We start from the raw sequence: 16,001 nt of genomic DNA, 5'->3' as shown, positions 1-16,001 counted from the left end.
GTGGGCCTAGAGCCTGAGGAGTGAGCAGGAAATGCTGAGTCCTGATGGAGGCCAAAATGGACACAGCCTGTGAATGCTGACTACATCTCCACAGGGACCAAATATGTTTCCCTCAGGTCAAGCAAAGGGTGAACTTGAGCTACCTACTCCTGACCTGTAACATTATCCTCCTAAAGTTATATCCTAAGTTTAACATTACTTATGTTGAAAGAAGAAAAAACATGCAGATGTTGTTGAAAATTTTCAATAAATATTTAGTTCGGCCCTCGACTTAGTCCAAGTTTTTAATTTTGGCCCTCCGTGAATTTGAGTTTGACACTCTTGCTATAGATGATTCCAACCCAAGTGGAGAGCGATTCATCTGACTTTGTCCTGACTGCCACACTCAAACAAGTGGGCAGACCCAGTTGGCTTCTTATCACACACCCTCCAAGGCCCTGAAATTCACTACTTCTCAGTTGAAAAGGAAGCCCAGGCCATAGGGGAGGCAGTACGCCACTGGAGGCACCACCTCGTGGGAAAACGATTCACCCTCCTCACAGATCAGGGAGCGGTCACATTCATGTTTAATAACATGGCATCCTCTATTGGCCTAGCAAATTTAATAAGCCCCCGGACATTTTATCCTGTTGGACATGCCAGTATCTACATGGCCACTCTGCACACCCTTCATAATAATCTCCATCACCTGGGAGTGATGAGGTTTTCCATTTTATTAAAGTTCGGAACCTACCATACTTTGTCGAGGAAGTCCGGACAATGACTAAAGACTGCCAGGTCTGCGTCGAATGCAAACCGCAGTTCAGGTGTACCTGATCAAAGCAACCCACCCCTTTGAGCGTTTCAAGGGGCCCCTCCAACCAGAATGTCTACTTTCTTACAATCATTGACAAATAATCATGTTTCCCTTTCACCATCCCCTGTCCGGACATGACCATGGCTACAGTTATCAAGGCTCTTCGCAACATCTTCACGCTCTTTGGGTACCCTGGTTTCATCCAGTGACCGGGGGACCTCATGAGCTGCGGCAGTACCTGCTGACAAGGGGCATTGCCACGAGCAGCATCACCAGCTACAACCCTAGAGGGAATAGGCAAGTGAAAGGGAGAATTCCACGGTCTAGAAAACCATCCTCCTGGCACTGAGGTCACGGGGCCTCCTCCCCATCTTCCACTGATTCTGTGGACATATAAATTTCACCTTAACTATGCATGTAGTAGATAGTTCACATTCTGAGTATTTTCTCCAGGGCTCCTTCACTAGATTTACTTGTGGCTATTACATATTTATGGGATATAAAGTATAAGATGACGTATACAGCAGAGAACCAGGCCAATTCTGCCTTTTATGGACCTCCTCAGTTGACCACATAATTTTATCAAATCCATTCATAATTTTGATAATTCTTTTGGGTGCAAAAAAACGAGATTAGTTTATTTGCCAGAATTAGCCTTTATGAAAAGGCTGTGTTTGCCATTTTTAAAGTTCTCATTTTCTCTATATCTGCCGCAGTCACCTGAGAAGCTGTGAGTCAGGAAGGTATCGCCTGGAGCTTTTTGGAAAATCTGATGAAGCGGCTCCTCTCCTGGAGAAAGGTTTCAATGCAGCTCTCCTGGGAGCTGCTTCAGCAGATGCAAGTACATTGCTCTGTGCCTGAGGACACTCTGCACAAAACACTTTTTACATTGAAGTCAAGGTGATGGCCACCAATTCCTGGCTCATCCCTACTTCAAAAAGCAACACTGTCTGTCCAATAATGCAGCCACAGTAAAAATGGTCCTCAAAATAATTGCTGTAATTGAGAGGCACGGTGAGTAACTTTCTCTGGTTTTATTCCTACTCTGCTATTCAGTGGGAACCAGTGAAAGGGGTGTTTTAAAAAGGAGTAATTTCATTTCAACATGCCAATGTTTCAGCAGTTCAGCATTTGGAACAGTATTGGGCCCGGGTGTACTTGGGGACTGGATTTTCCATCAACTGAAAAACAGTTTATATGAACATAGTCAGGGGGAAGTGTTCCTGCCTCCTTTATTACGTTGCATCCTCTTGATTATCAAGTATCTATCTAGTCACAGAGTCATACAGCTTGGAAACAGGCTCTTCAGCCCACTGACCCCCCATGCTAACCATCAGGCACCTATCTACACTACTTCCATTTTACTCTCTTCACATTCCCATCAAATGACCCCATATTCTAGCACTCATCTGCTCAGTAGGGCCCAATTAATCAATCTATCTACATGACTGTGAGATGTGGGGCATAGGGAGAATGTTCAAACATCGCACAATCAGGCGTCAAGGTCAGGATTGAAGGACAGAAGCTGGACATGTGAGGTGGCAGCTCCACCAGCTTAATAAACTTATTCAATCACTCTACTGCCCTTTGAGATGACAGCTCCAAAGACTCACGGCCTTTTGAGAGAAAATAATTTTGCCTCATCTCTTTCTTACATGGGGACACATTTAAAACAGCGACCTTGAGTTTTATGTTCTCCCATAAAAGGAAGCATTCTCAGCTTCAGGGTGCCTTCAGAGTGACTCACATTTCAATCAAGTTGTTGCTGCCTTCTGCTAGTTTTAAGGAAGCAAAAGGAGGATAATAAGGTAGATAAGTTTAGATCTAATTGCCCCCTATGAAATGATGCTTAACTCTCCTCTGGCCCTAATGGCAGAGGAAAGCATGGAAATCAATTTACCACCTATTTCTGCTTGTGCTTCTGTGACCTACCTTCCAGCAACAAAAGGTCACATGAAGGAGGCCTGGATGAAGGGGGGGTAGGTTGATTTATATCAACTTGGCAGCAGATTTATATGCCCAGGACTTGGCAATGACCATGATAAAAACTGCTCAATTTTTATCATTAACCACCAGATTAGGCTGAAAACCTGACCAAATACCTTTCATTTTAAGGACCACTGGACGATTCCAGGGCTACTGACATTGATGCACCCTACAGGTGCCCTAGTGTCCCAACTTCCTTTATCTTTAGGCACTTCCTTATCTTCCCCTATCTCTACCATGCTCTGCTTTCATTTCAATGCTTTCAAATATTATGGAACTGCTTAAACTCCTGCCAGCTCACCATTCAGCCACTTTCAGTCCAATTCATAATTGTCACGTTGGCTCTCAGCATGGCTGGTACTCTGAGCATCATTGTCATTTCACCCATCTCCTAAACCTTCGTCATTGTTCAATCATCTGGCTTTGCCTTGGAAGACTAGTTTTTAAAAAATGTAGTCATCCATTTTTCAGTATCTGGACGTCACTGGCAAGGCCTACATTTCATGCCATAATTTCCCTTTGAATTGAATGGTTCAAGGTTCAAACTTACTTTATTGTCATGTACACAAAATGGGTTTACTTTTGTTTCCCCCAAAAGGCACACAAATAAGTGCCACTAGCCCAGTGTTCCCAGCAAGAAAAGAGAAGCAAAAGAGAGTTCCTTGAGAGACATTGGGTGTCCATGGATCCTGCCACCTCCTCTGAGGCCACTGCCTCCTGCAGTTTGGTAACCTTCGCAGCTGCAGGCTCCAGGCATACAAGCCCTAGACCCCTAATTCCAAATCTCCCAACATGATTTGCTCGGCTATTTTATGACCTTTAAGAGCAAATCACACCGGAGAGCAAGGAGTCAAATTTATAGCAGACTGGGGAAGGAGGGAAAAAATTTCCTTCACAGATAATATTAGTCTACCAGTAAGCAGGTATATATATATATATATCTTCTTTCTTTGGCTTGGCTTCGCGGACGAAGATTTATGGAGGGGTAAATGTCCACGTCAGCTGCAGGCTCGTTTGTGGCTGACAAGTCCGATGCGGGACAGGCAGACACGGTTGCAGCGGTTGCAGGGGAAAATTGGTTGGTTGGGGTTGGGTGTTGGGTTTTTCCTCCTTTGCCTTTTGTCAGTGAGGTGGGCTCTGCAGTCTTCTTCAAAGGAGGTTGCTGCCCGCCAAACTGTGAGGCGCCAAGATGCACGGTTTGAGGCGATATCAGCCCACTGGCGGTGGTCAATGTGGCAGGCACCAAGAGATTTCTTTAGGCAGTCCTTGTACCTTTTCTTTGGTGCACCTCTGTCACGGTGGCCAGTGGAGAGCTCGCCATATAACACGATCTTGGGAAGGCGATGGTCCTCCATTCTGGAGACGTGACCCACCCAGCGCAGCTGGATCTTCAGCAGCGTGGACTTGATGCTGTCGACCTCTGCCATCTCGAGTACTTCGACGTTAGGGATGAAAGCGCTCCAATGGATGTTGAGGATGGGGCGGAGACAACGCTGGTGGAAGCGTGCTAGGAGCCGTAGGTGATGCCGGTAGAGGACCCATGATTCGGAGCCGAACAGGAGTGTGGGTATGACAACGGCTCTGTATACGCTTATCTTTGTGAGGTTTATATATATATATATAAAATATATGTCATGTTCCTTGAGTCCAGATTGTAGGTGACAGTTTACTGGCAAATCACAATCTCCCTGTTGTACTTGATGCCTTATCCTCAGATTCCTTTTCTTTTAGCTTAAGCTTCCCAACCTCGCTGACTGTTCTACTCTACGTTTGTTATATGCTCAGCCCCTGCTGGTCTTGCACAACCGCAGCTGTACTAATGCAGGTTGATCAGTGCGGGATTGGTGAGGGAAGGGCGGGTCATGAAAATTCCCTTTGTTTCACTTCTTCAAAGAAATGCTTTACTAATCATTTGGTGAACTCTTCATTCAGAACTCCCTTTGAACAACCGTCTTGGATTACTGAACAGGTCACTTATAAAGGCTACACAAAGAATTTCCCTGTACAGCGAGTTGTTCTAATCATGAATGCTCTGCTTACAAGGCTTAAGGAAGCTTCAGACTGAATAATAAAATTCAAAAGGAATTGTCTCTTTCCATTAATATTATGCTCCCTTGAAGTTCCATGCTCTGTTTTGTTATTTTCCAGGTGTGACTTTCTGTAAATGAAAGTTATTGTGAGAGAGTGATTGATCCTGTTAGCTTTGACCTTGCCAGGCAAAAAGAATAACTTGCAAAGTTCTTGAAAAAGAGGAATCCAGGACTAATTTGCAAATTTGGAATAAAGCTGATGACATGTTTCCACAATGTATGATCTAATTGTTCCTGACCTTTCTGCCTCCCTCTTTAAAACATTAATATTTCTGATGACTTTGCTGCTCTGAAAATTTCTATGTAAAAATGAAGCATGGATCACCACCAACTCAAGATTGATTCCAGAATTTCCTGAACTGAGCCAGTGAGAGGTACTGATTATCAGGAGTAACCAGTCAGGTGAAACCCTCTTCCTACCACAGCCATTTCTTTCTTCATTGTTTTCGAGGTAGCTACTAATGTGATGGTACATTGGGCTCACAACCTCATATGTGGAAAACTTAGTGAATACGTGTTTGGTTTTTCATTTTGAACAGATCCATTTTCTGCAAGTTTGTCCTTAAGCAGCAAATGCTGGAAACAGCTATGAGAAGTCAACAGCAGTGAACAACTCATGGCAATTGGATTATTAATACCAGATGCTACCCTCCTGTTAAATATTAATGGCGAGGATTGAACTCATGCTCATTAACAAAGGGTTGCTTCAGTGATTCAGATAATTTCAATGATCATGTACTTAATATTGTCAGCTTTTCTTCTCCAAGTCAGCCTTTTGGCTACTGACATCCCTCCTGGTATTAAAATAAAAATAAAAGAATTCACATGTGGTCACCTCCACTTCTCAGAAGTGAGTTTGCCTTGAAGAAGTCACCCTTGATGCCAAGGGAGTTCCTGAGGCAAAGTGCATAAAATGCACAAAGAATGTATAAAATTGATAAGTTTGGCCAACTTTATAAACATCACAGCTCACAGCTTAGAAAGGAGTTATTTAGTTTTCATGCTATCAGTCTCTTTTCCCCTGAACCATTCCTTTTTCATCCATGACAAGGTCCTTTTATTTTCTTTCTCAGTAGTGTAATTTTTTTTACAAAAGTCCTCCAACCTCCTTTATTTGGTTTTCTATTTTAAAGGCACCATATAAATGTAATTGATTACAAAGTGATTCAATAAATAAAATTATTCTCTTCTCCAAGCCCTTTGTAAAAAGATGAATGTCAGGGGTATCCAAAAAGGTTTTTATATTAAGGAAGAAAAGACAGTTTGGTGCCAATTGATAGTTAATGCTGACACTATACTCAACTGCTTCCCCCACCTGGAGGCCAACTCTTCCTTGTGTTTCTTCATTTGGAAATTCACATGGTTTCATCTTTACGAATCAATGTCTATATGTACCATTCTATTATTACAGTTCAATTTTTCATTTATATTCATACTTTCCCAATGCCATTTTGGGATTTAGCTTGGAAATGATATAGTGCAAAAGAATCATATTGGTATGCTGGTTCATTTCAGAGTTGAAATATATATCTCCTAAATATTAATCCACATCCCCATTCAGTAAAATCCTCTAGCCAGTGATCCTGATTAGGCCAGTAATCTTGATGACTTGAACAAAGCCATAAATAAATGTAATATGTTAAGTGAGGTTTATTAGCCCTAAGTATTGCCCTGAATTTTCCAGGAATTAAGGATCAATATCTTCAGGTATGAACAAATAAGGAGGAGAATCGTGGCAATATTAAAAATTGTGTGCTCTTGCAATTTTTTGATAACTTCAGCTTGTAGTTACAGAAAATATTGATGTAAGATGCCTTTACACAGTGAAAAGACCACATGGATAAGCTCCAGGAATTGGTGTAGGCTGGGTCAGGTATGCAGTGGCTCCTGACAAACCGTCAACTGAATGTCCTTTTCTCTGAACAGAGGCAGTCAGATTCTGACCAGTGCCTTCTCCTGACTGGACTGAAGCAGCAAATAGTTCATGGTATAGAGTTGCCAAGCCTTAGTATTGGACAGGAATCTCCACAAATTAAAGACAATCCTCCAGCACATTGCAGAAAACAACACAGGAAAATGTATACAATCAAGAAAATTCAATCCATACTGCTTTTATTCACTATAATACACCAGGAAGAGGCCACACCTTGAGCATAGAGAGTGCCTTGAAGAATACAATAGAACTTGAAGAATATAGTGTTCTTGGTCGCACAAAGACAATCTGAAATGGGAAGAAGGGAGGCACTGTGATTCACCTGGTAAACCCTGCTGCTTCACAGTGCCAGAAGCCTGGGTTCAGTCCCCACCTCGGGAGCCCTCTGTGTGGATTTTGGATGTTTCTTCCCATATCCCAAGTTAATCACATTGGTAGATAACTGGCCACTGTAAATTGCCCTTAGTGTGAAGGTGAAGGACAGAATCTAGGGTAGGGGAGGGGAGTTAATAGAAATGTGGGGAGACTAAAATGGGATTAGAGTAGAATTGGTAGAAATGTGTGGTTAATGGTCAGCATGGATTTGATGGGCTGAAAGACCTGTTTCTGTATTGTATCATTCAATGACTCTGTCATGAGCAAGAAGCAACGGAAGCCAGATCTTGAAGGTATCCTGTGCTTTAACATTGACTACCTCGGCTGTGCCCTGGTGATGTGATGGGGTTAACTTGCTCAATTTTAAAACCACTCAATTATCGGGAGAGAACTTGAAGTTGGAGCTGAGCAATCCCATTCCCAGCTGATTGATGGGTGAGTCTTTCACAAAAACAGGCTCAAGCTTATGTGCAAATGCTGTAGCTAGTGATATCATCAACATTACACATTAGCTTCCACCATTCTTATTCTGTTCGGGCACCTGCGACAATTTTCCATACCTTGATGAAGGGCTCAAACCTGAAATATTGGTTATGTACATTTATCTTTGCTACATAAAGTATACTGTTTTACCTGCTGATTTTCTCCAGCTTTGTGTTTTTACTTCAACTACGATGTTTGCACGTGCTTTACCATTCCTATTTTGTTCTTTACTCCACAGAAGCAATGAAACAGTAAAAGTTTGGTTCAAGCTCATGCTCAACTGATCTGTCTTAACTCACCTCCAGACATTCTTTTGACGGACACCTCACTACCCCGATAACCTATTTTCTCCTTGCTTTCCTGTTTTGTTGTCCCTGACAATATTGTGATTGGTAACTCTGATAACTTAGCCTGTCCTTCTGTGTTAGTTTCATTTGCTGTACAGGCATGGAGATAATCATAAAATGTTGTCAGTTAAAGGAGCTCTTGGTGCATCCACAGTTCTCAGAAGCTGAAGCTTGATTTGAGTTTCAGTGATGGCAGTGTTTCCTCCAACCAGCTGACTGACATCTTCTTAACCTTCCTTACATGAAGTAATTCCCTCTCTTTGATGAAAGGTCATGGATGGACCTGAAACATGAGTTGCCTTTCTCCTTCCACAGATGTTATGTGACCTATTGAATATTGCCAGCATTTTTTCATGGAAAAGGACTGCTTAGTTACCTTTTCAGCTTCATCTGACATAGTTTATGCCTCAGACTTCGGTTAATGCCAATCAGTAACACACTTTGGGGAGGTTGTCAAAATACATTAATACATTATTTTTGATAAAAGCATCTCAGAGCAATCCCCAGAAAAAAAAATGGCTCGTAGGAAAAAGAGTCTCAGGGTTGTATGTGATGTCATTTGTGGACTCTGGCAATAAATCTGAAATCTGAACGACAAAAAAATAAAAATGCATTGTCATTTGAGAGCCATTCTATACAGATTCCAAAGAATAGATGATGTAAAAGTGACAATGTAATCTCTTTTGACAATGCTCATAATCTCCATAATACATTGATGAAAGGTTCAAGTCTGAAATGTCGGTTATTTATCTTTGTCTTTGCTACATAAAAGACACTGTTTGACCTGCTGAGTTTTGCAGCATTTTGTGTTTTTGCCTTAATCTCCAACCACCCTCTCCAGTCTGCACCATTTAAAGTGGGGAGACATCAAATGCCTCCCACAGAGGGGGCACAAACACTATGGATACAACTGAAATATGCCAGATCATTACATTCTTAAGAACAGGAACCTAGCACTGTCTGTGTGAGATCTTGCTATGGGAATGATGTTTCAAGCTGAATAATGAAGATGACAAAGCCATTAATCTAACTTATTACAGCATCCAGCCCATGGAAGATTGCCCTTGACGTGCTGGTTATATCATGTTCCTTCGTGTAGATGCTGTGCGAGCTGCTGAGTTTCTCCAGTAATGTACAACAATCACTGTGACTGCAGACTTTCCTGCTTAACTCCATTGAAGATTGTAATATTTTGGGAACATCCATCATTTCTTGCACAAAGGATTCAGCAACGAATCCAAAGACAAGTTCTTTCGAACAAGGTCTTGTGGCGCGATCAATGACCACTTACAGACACGAAGCAAGCAGTCAAAGGCTTTATTGATCAGAAGACCCAAATGTGCCTCAACATGCTGCTGGCTCATGTAATGGAAGAGACTAGGGCTCTTGGCCTTTATTAGGGGATCTTATGTGGAGGGGCTACAGGTACAGAAGGCGGGCCAGCCTGCCCAGCATAGTGAGGACATGCCCGGACATGCCCACAGTACTGTGTTCCATCACAGGTCTATTTACGCAATTTGATTTTAAGATACTGAAAGGAAAGATGATAAAAATCCCCTTAAGCCAGGAATTGAAAGTTACCAAGAAGAAAAGAAAACAATTAATTTTTGGACTATTCTAATTAATATTTCCTAATTGAAAAGAGGTCGCCAGATATTGTTGAAGAAAGATGATGGTGGTTAATCCTGGGCTGAAACTTGTCAGTGTTCTGAATCCATAAGAACCATGCCTGTTCCATTTCTCCCCGCATTAAGGAAGTATAATCTGGCCATTATCACATTGCTGTTTCTGGCACCTTGCCTTGTGCATATTAGCTATTAGAGTTTCCATAACAGCAACTAGGATTGAAAACTATTTCATTTGCAGTACAGCTTTTTGGAACAACCTAAATTAGGAAGAGGAGCCAAGGGATCATGGGGGGAAGGTTGTGAGAGGGTTAGGACCTTCATATTCCTGGGGACCCATATTGTGATGATGGTACATCACGCGGCCAACACGGCACCCAGCCTAATGACATTTGACCACCAAGTGGGCCCAAAGGACCCATGGTATAAAGCTGGGGTCCCGACCGTGCTCTCTCTCTCTCTCTCTCTGTTCCCCCATAACTGTAAGCACAGCTAGCAGCCAACTAGATATTTATGTGAGTGGAATAAAGTTGTGTTGCCCCAAACAGTATTGTGCCTGTGTTTTCCTTTGGCGCAGCCAGCCGCACATATATCCTGGAATCAGCACATCAAGGCAATCATGAAGAAGGCACATCAATGCCTCTATTTTCTATTATGTCTCTATCAAATTTCTACAGGTGCACTGTGCAAAGTAGACTGCCAGGTTGCATCACAATTTGGTTTGTGAATTTAACTGCCCAGGAATGTAGAAGGCTCTAGAAGGTAATGAACATAGCCAGGTCTATCACAGACTCTGACCTCCTATCTATTCTATGTATCTATATGAGGCGCTGGCAACATCATAAAGAACTCCCACAGAAGCCTGAAGACCAGCACCTCCAGGTTCAAGAACAGCTCGGCGTTTAATACAATCAAACCACAGAGGGTGGTGGAGAAGCTGTTCCCACTGGGACTCAACCCCTTTCTGTAACTGGATTCTGGGCTTTCTAAAAGAAAGACCACAGTCTATCTGGGTTAGCAGCAGAATGTTAAGCACCATGATGCAGTGCAGTAGGACTTCTCAGGGCTGTGTGCTCAGTCCACTGCTGTTAATACTACTGATCCACAACTGCAACACCAGATCCAGCTCTTACAGAGTCATCAAGTTTGCAGATAACACGACAGCAGTTGGCCTCATCAGCAACAATGATGAGTCTAAATACAGAGAAGAGAGGGAAAATCTCGTAAAATGGTTAGGAGAATAACAACCTGAGTCTCTCCGTGGACAAGACAAAGGAGATGATTGTGGACTTGAGGATCAAGGATGACTATCCTCCACTACATATTAATAGCTCAGAAGTGGAGAGAATCAAGTTCCTCAGAGTCCCCTTCAGTGACCTATCCTGGACACATAATCTCCTTACTTGTTTGGAAGGCACAACAGTAACTGCACTTCCTTAGAAGCCTGATGTAGGCCAGGAGACCGGCCATTATTCTGTCAACATTCTACAGGAACTCTATTGACAGCATCCTGGCCGGCTGCATCACAATGTGGTAGAGCAGAAGTAGAGGATTGGATTGGATGCCAATCCACAGGACCATGAAAGCAGCAGAGAGGATCACTGGGCTTGCCCTGCTCCCCATCGATGAGATTTACTAGGATCATGGTTTAAAGAGGGGTCGGAAAATTAGGGAGGACATTTTTGAGCTACTCCCATCGAGAAAAAGATTCAAAAGTATCAGAGTGACTGCTAAAATATCTCTGTGACTTTACTATTTACCGTACTAATAGTTTTATTTTAATATATGTACATAAGTACTCTGTATATGTATAATTTGTTTGTATGTGTGTTATGTCTGTATGCATGTTTTGAACTGTTCTGCACTGTGGACTGGAGAATGCTATTTTGTTGGGTTGTACTGTTACAATCATTGACAAATAAACTTGAACTTGAAGAACAGTTTTGCACGAGGACCATTGAATATATAGTTTTTGTATTTATTGCCACTTTTTAATTCAATTCAATATACTACTATAATATATTAAAGTTGTTTTTGTAGTTGTTTTAACAAAGTACCTTTCAGCAACAGTAAGGATTTTGCTGCATCTCTAAGTTAAACAATTTATCTGCCAATAAACTAATTATCATTATCATCAACTCTGAGAAGGTTTGACATGTCATTGAATACTCCATTGAACCTCTGCAGGTATACTGTGGAAAATACACTGATCACATCATGGCTTGATTGAAAACTTGAGTGCAGAATATCACAGAGGATGCAGAAAGTGGCAAACTGAGCCAAGCCCATCATAAGCATTGACCTCTTGAAAACACTGATATGAGGTGCTGCCTCAAGAAGCCAGCTAACAACATCAAGGATCCCTACCATCCTGTTCACAATCTCTTCTCACTGCTACCTTTGAGCAGAAGATACAAAAGCCTGAATTCCAGCATCTCTGTGTTCAAGAGCAATGATTTTTTTCTGCAGAAATGACCTGGTTCTTAAACCTTCCAAAACTACCCTGATCATGAACTACTCCAGGACCACCAAAATATCTGCCTCCACCATTGAAACATAATTTTCTTAGCACTAACTGCAACTATGAACATTTATTCTTTTATATTTATTATCTCTTTTCCTGCCTCGTGGCACATTTTAATTTCTACTGTTGCGGTTTTTCTTACATAACTTGTAAGGAGTAAGAATTTTGATGCATCTAAACATTATGCTGAAATATATGGAAATAAAAACAGATTTCACATCATGTTAAGACATAAATGGATAAATACAGCAATTTAAATTCTTCTTTCTTTTCTTTGATGTAGTACCTGGTACAGTTTTGCCAAAATAAAGACTTTCGATGGACAGTTGATCTAACTCCAATAATGAATGTTTCTTTCACTATCAAGAGTGACTTTAAAAAAAAATTGTGCATCTCATGCTTGAGTGTAAATAATGAATGATTAAAAAATGTTTGACAATGGCAGCTGGATTGCCTTCATCACTCACATTTCTGCTCTTATCTGAGCCTAAGGATGGGTACTGAGCCAGGGTCCTCTGAAGTGATGATGAAAATGTCACCCACTGGAAACATGATAAACCAATTGTGCTAAACCACTGTTATACTTGTACTGACAATAACCACACCAGCGGTGCAAGTATAAGACAGCTTTAATAAACTAATATGTCTCTCTGCAAGACTGTAGCTCTGGACTGCTTTATATACAAGGTCACCGGGATGACCCCTGGTGACCTAGTGGTGTAATTACATATCACCATAATACTATAATTAACTACTGCTGCTGACATGTCCCCAAAACCGATCCTACTCATTAACCCTTGCATGCTCCCCAGACTTACTCCCTTGGTTGGTCATTGCTCCAGTGTATAGTCAATAAAAGCCTACAGTTTCACAACCTCAGTCTTTTGTGGTAATTGATGGTGCATCAATTTTATTGACTATATTTTTCAAAGAAACCAGAGAGACTCAACATAGACCCTCGATCCTCTGATGCCCTGAATACATTCAAACGCTGGCTATGTTGCTTTGAAGACTTCCTGACGGAGACCGCAAACATTGTTAACACGAACGAGGACAGACTGAAACTTCTTCTCACGAGTCAAACCCTTGGTCTTCTCAATTATCAATGACACCAAATCATATATGGAGGCCATGAGTACACTGAAGGTCCAGTATTGCAGAAAGGTGAACGAGGCCTATGCACAGTACCACCTGGCCACCAGGAAGCTGCAACCTGGTGAGTCAAGCGCCGAGGACTGACAGGCCCTTAGGGCTCTCTGCAGGATATGCAACTGTAAAGCTGTGACGACTGCACAGAACCTCATCCAGGATGCCCATGTGACTGGTATCTGGTCCAAGACAGCAACTCCTAGAACAGAGGTACTTGGCCTGCAAAGGATGGTTGAATTAACAGAGGTACTGGAGGTGACCCTCCAAAACTCAGATGACTACTTGGCCGCTGCAGGTGCCTCGATCTTTGAATGGGGACTGTCTTGTGCAGTGAGCTAATGGTTGCATGCATCATCATACTCCTCTAGCGACCTGACCTCGGCAGTCGTGGTGGGTGATCACAGGCAGGACAAGCACTCAAAGAAATGCTGGCCTGCCAAGGAGGGGGTAATGCACTAGATGCAGGAAAAGGGGGAAATATGCAAAAATCTGCCAGTCTAACCTGTCCACGAAACCTAGCAGCACTGTGTGCGGACAGCCGCCCACCCCACCCAGACAGCGCCATACCATCTGCAGACCAGTACACCACATGCTAGTGCGGGGACTGCCACCTTGGACCGTGTGGCCAGTGCCATCTTCTCAGGCCTACAGTACCATGGGGGAACAGCGAGGGCAGCTATCTTGGGAACTCGGGTCCTCATCGGACTCGGAAATTGAGTCCATATTGGCCACCATCACCCTGAACCAAGAGGGACCAGACTAATTTGCCAGGTCCATGAAGAACATTCAGGTAAACGGGCACATAATGATCTGCTTGTTTGTTAGCGGGAGTACGGAAACCTTTATTCACCTGATACCGCTAAGTACCTATCCCTCGAAGTGCAACCAGTCAACCATAAGATATTATTCACATCCAAATCCAATAAGGCAGACATCCATGGGTCCTGTACAGTGACTTTACCATTGGAGGCACAGCTTACAAATACTTCAGGCTCCTCATCATGCCACAGCTCTGCATCCTCTTGTTACTGGGCCTGGACTTCCAGTCCCAACTTACATTGAGTTCAATGGACCTCATTACCCCCCACCCCTCACCATGTTCAATGAACAGTTTCTAGATGGCCCTCTGCGCACGACCCTCAAGGCCACCCTCCACCACTGTTTGCGAACCTCATCCGATTGCAAGGTGGTGGCCACCAGGAGCAATTTATACTGCACTGCAGAAGAGCATTCTTCAAGTCGGAGGTGCTGCATTTGTTGGGTGAAGACATCACCAAGGGTGGAAATAGTCCCTGGAGGGCAAAGGTGATTATAATAAAGAACAGGGCAAAAAACAGGATGGTCATAGACTATAGCCATACCATCAATCAGTACACACAGCTCGATATGTACCCCTCTCCCACATACCCGATATGGTCAACCAGATTGCACAATATTGGGTATTCTCCATGATCACCAGCTCCCGATTCAATTGGAGGACCGCCAGTATACTGCATTCAAGATGGATGACCGTCTCTGCTACTTCTTCTGGGTCCCCTTCGGTGTCACCAATGGGATCTCCCTTTTCCAGTGGGAGATGGACCACATGATGGACTATTATAAACTGCAGGCCACGTTTCCATATCTTGACAATATGACCATCTGCGGACACAACCTGCAGGACAAGGATTCCAACCTTCAAAAATTCCTCTGGGCCTAGAAGCTCCTGAACCTTACTTATAACAAGGAGGTGTGTGTTGCAGACAACCCGACTAGCCATTCTCAGCTGCATGGTTGAAAATGGTGTCATTGGCCCCAACCCCAACCGCATGCTCCCTCGACTGGAGCTGCCCCTCCCCCACACCCTCAGAGCCTTGAAGAGATGCCTGGGCTTCTTCTCGTACTAGGTGGTTCAATGGGTCCCCAACAATACAGACAAGGCTCTCCCACTGGTCAAAGTCACCTCTTTTCTCCTGTCGGCAGAGGCCTGCGCAACCTTTGGCCGTATTAAGGATGACATCGCCAGGGCAGCAATGCATGTAATAGATGAGTCCACACCTCTCCAGATGGAGAGTGATGCATCTGACTTCGCCCTGTCTGCCACCCTCAACCAAGTGGGCAGACCCATGGCATTCTTCTCTCACACCATCCAAGGCCCTGAAAGCCGCAACTCCTAGGCCATCATGGAGGTGGTATGACACTGAAGCTACTACTTCACCGGCAAACATTTCACTCTCCTCAAGGACTAGTTTGTGGTTGCCTTCATGTTCAACAACAAGCAGAGGGGAAAAATCAAGAATTATAAAATCTTCAGGTAGAGAATTGGACTGTCCACCTATCCTATACAGGCCTGGCAAGCTTAATGAGCCCCTGGATGCCCTCTCCCCCAGGACTGTGTGAATATCCAAATAGACAAATTGCAGATCCTCCACAACAACCTCTGCCACCCCAGAGTGACTAGATTCTTCCATTTCATTAAAGCACAGACTCCATGGAGGAAGTCAGAACAAAGACCAAAAACTGCCAGGCCTGCATGCAGTACAAACCGTGTCTGGACAAGGCATACCTGATCAAAATGATTTGACCCTTTGAGCATCTGAGCATTGACTTAAAGGAGCCTCTCCCTTCTGCGAATTGGAATGAATACTTCCTCACCATCATAGATGAATATTTCCGCTTCTCTTTCGTCATCCCCTGCCTGGACACGACTATAG

At 43.2% G+C, this 16,001-nt stretch overlaps 1 protein-coding gene and 1 long non-coding RNA gene across 2 annotated transcripts in view; one reads left to right on the top strand and one right to left on the bottom strand.

The window, feature by feature from the left end:
* prkn (parkin RBR E3 ubiquitin protein ligase) overlaps positions 1–16,001 on the bottom strand; it is a 1,164,186-nt gene that overhangs the window by 173,126 nt on the left and 975,059 nt on the right. The window lies entirely within an intron of this gene.
* Positions 1–16,001, top strand: part of LOC138760850 (uncharacterized) — a 43,822-nt gene that overhangs the window by 5,591 nt on the left and 22,230 nt on the right. The gene's annotated exons all lie outside the window — the stretch shown is intronic.

The sequence above is a fragment of the Narcine bancroftii genome, chromosome 4, assembly GCF_036971445.1.
Source record: "Narcine bancroftii isolate sNarBan1 chromosome 4, sNarBan1.hap1, whole genome shotgun sequence".
Lineage (NCBI taxonomy): Eukaryota > Metazoa > Chordata > Chondrichthyes > Torpediniformes > Narcinidae > Narcine > Narcine bancroftii.
The sequence above is the reverse complement of the archived record's forward strand: the minus strand, read 5'-3'. Positions and strand labels throughout refer to the sequence as shown.